Source organism: Cetorhinus maximus, chromosome 1, assembly GCF_964194155.1.
Source record: "Cetorhinus maximus chromosome 1, sCetMax3.hap1.1, whole genome shotgun sequence".
In the NCBI taxonomy this organism is placed as follows: domain Eukaryota; kingdom Metazoa; phylum Chordata; class Chondrichthyes; order Lamniformes; family Cetorhinidae; genus Cetorhinus; species Cetorhinus maximus.
In genome coordinates, this window is record NC_135879.1 from 43,355,528 (window position 1) to 43,358,992 (window position 3,465).

The window sequence follows — 3,465 nt, forward strand, 5'->3', positions numbered from 1 at the left end:
CAGTGCTTCTGATATGTCTTCCTTTTGCTTCAACCAATGATTCCCCTGACTGTGGGTGGTTGACAGGGCCTTCAATGGTATCTGACCCATTTCCTGCACTTCTGCTCTCACCCCTTCCCTTCCTTCCCAGAACCACAATAGGGTTCCACTTGTCCACACTTTCCACCCCATCAGCCTCCACATTCAAAGGATAAATCTTTGCCATTTCCACATCTCCAGCATGATGCCACCACCAAACACATTCTTGCCCTCGCCTCCCCTACCAGCATTCCGAAGGAATCATTCCCTCCGTGACAGCCTGATCCACTCATCCATCACCCCCAAAACCTCATCCCCTTCCCACAGCACCTTCCCATGCAATCGCAGAAGGTGTAACACCTGTCTTTTTGCCTCCTCTTTCCTCATCATCCAAGGCCCCAAACATCACTTCCAGGTGAAGCAATTATTTACTTCAGCTTCTTTCAATTTAGTCTACCGTACTCACTGCTCACATTGTGGTCTCTTCCACACTGAGGAGATCAAACACAGATTAGGCGATCGCTTTGTGGAACACCTCCGTTCAGTCTGCAAGCATGACCCTGAGTTTCTGGTTGCTTGTCATTTTAATTCACTACCTTGCTTCCATGCTCACACTTCTGACCACGGTCTGCTGCGATGGTCCAGTGAAGCTCAATGCAAGCTTGAGGAACAGCAGCTCACCTTTTGATTAGGCACTTTGCAGTCTTCTGGACTCAACAGTGAGTTCAACAATTTCAGACCATGAACTCTGCTCCCCATTTTGATCCTGTTTAATTGCCACGTGCCAGCCTTAATCTTGTTCTACATTTTTTTCTTTTGGACAGAGCTGTTCATTATTCTGGCATTTACACTCACTCTGAACAAATGTTTTGTTCATTTCTACAGCCATTACCACTCCCTTTGCCTTTTGTTCCATGACATCTTTGTCATTTACTCTTTCCCGCCCTCTACCCTATCCTAGGCCTTCTCTTTTGTTCTTCCTTCCCCTCCTTTCTTTCGATGGCATAAAACCCATCACATTTCTACCCTCCTTCAGTTCTGAAGAAGAGTCATATTTGACCCGAAACATTAACTTTTTTCTCTCTCCACAGATGCTGCCAGACCTGCTGAGTGTTTACAGAATTTTCTGTTTTTATCTCGGATCTCCAGCATCTGCAGTATTTGGCATTTATTTTACCAGAATGTTACTAATTTCTAAGGGCTAGATTATAAAGGGAGATTACTTAAATTAAGGTTGTATTCTCTGGAATATAGAAGGTTTTGGATGATTTGATAACTTTTTGTGTTTCTTGTATGAGTACACCCAAGTCTCTCTGAATATTAACATTTAGAATTTTCACACCTTTTAAAAAATATTCTGCTTTTCAATTCTAATGACCAAAGTGAATAACCTCACATTTCCCCATATTATATTCCCTCTGCTACCTTGTTTCCCACTCACTTAACCTGTCTATATCTCCTTGTAACCTTTTTGTGTCCTCACAGATTACATTCGCCACTAGCTTTTATCATCAGCAAACTTAGATACATTACTCTTGGTCACTTTATTTAAGTCAGAAATATAATTGTAAATCATTGTAAATGGCTGTGGCCCTAGATCTGATCCCAGCAGCACTCCCCTAATCACAACAACTTGAAAATGCCCTGTTTATCCCTATTCTCTGCCTCCTGCCCATTAACCAATCCTCTATCCATGCTAGTATACTATCCCAACTCTATGAGCCCTTGTCTTGTGTATTAACCTTTTATGTGGCGCCTTATCAAAAGCCTTTTGGAAATCCAGGTTTACTACATCCACTGGCTCCCCTTTATCTACCCTACTAGTAACATCCTCAAAAAACTCTAATAAATTTGTTAAACACAATTTCCCTTTCATAAAATCATGTTGACTTTGTCTGATCACACTATGATTTTCTTAATGCATTGTTAGGGCTTTTTAATAATAGATTCTAGCACTTTCCCTACGACTGATGTCAGGCTAACTGGCCAGTAGTTTCCTCTTTTCTCGCTCCCACATTTCTTGAACAGTGGTGTTACATTTTCTAATTTGCAATCTGCTGGGACCATTCTAGAATCTAAGGAATTTAGGAGAACCATGACCATTATCACTGCAGCTATCACTTTTAGAACCTTACAATGTAGGTCATCCGATCCTGGGGATTTGTTGAATTTTAGTCATTCAGTCTTCTCCAATATTTTTCCCCTGTTAACATTGATTACCTTAATTTCCTCAATCCCCTTAACACTTAGATGTTCCTCTATTTCTGATATGTAACTTTAGGCTTCCACTTTGAAGACAGACACAAAATATTTGTCCAGTGTCTCTGCCATTTTCTCATTACCGATGATAATTTCTCTTGTCTCTGATTCTAAGGGATTTAATTCTCTGGGAAGTCCAACCCTGACCACTTAAGTGCCTAATTGCATTTAAATAATATTGGATGTCCCTTGGAGAGGTGACACATGTTTCCCACCGGTTCTCCAACAGGTGGGCTGAACCTGCATCACCTACACTAAATTCCGCCCCATGTCTCTGTAATGACGATTGGATCCAAACCATTTATTTCTATTTGTGCCACTAGTTCATCTATCTTATTCCGAGTGCTTCATGCTTTCAGCTAAAGAGCCCTTAATTTTATTTTTTCACTATTATACCCTACATAGATCTTACTTGCTGATGCACTATTACCTTCAGAATTTCTCTTCCTTCCTGTCCCACTCTGTTTGTCTTTACCCACATTACTACACTGTTCTATTGCTTCAATTTTCTCTTTAGGAATTCTAACTCTCCCTTTGCCTGAATGCTGCACCCCTATTCCCATTAGTTTAAACCCACACCCACAGCCCTAGTTATATGATTAACAGGACACTTGTCTCAGCCAGTTTAAGTTTTCCTTTAGTGGCCAAGGCCGAGAGTATATGACCAGGGAGATTAAGAGATTATGCTAGAACTGTATAAAACACTGGTTAGGCTGCAGCTAGCGCACAGTTCTGGTCACTGCATTACAGGGTGGATTTGATCACATCAGAGAGAGTACATAAGAGATTTATGGTGATGTTGCCAGGAATGGAGATTTTTAGCTGTGAGGAAAGATTGGATGGATTGGGTTGTTTCCTATGGAACAGAGGTGGCCATGGGGAGATTTATTTGAGGTGGATAAAATTATGAGGGACCTACATGGAGAGGATAGGAAGGACCAGTTTCCCTTGGCAGAGAGGTTAATAACCAGGGGACATAGATTTCAAGTAATTAATGGAAGGATTAGATGGGAGTTGAGGAGCATCTTTTCATTCAGAGGTTAGTGGGGATCTGGAATCCAGTGCTTGAAAGGGTGGTATTGGGAAAAAAAGCACTTGGATATGCACTCAATGTGCTGTAAACCTCAGGGCTACAGATCAAGAGATGGAAAGTGGGATTAGACTGGATATCTCTTTTTTTGGCCAGCA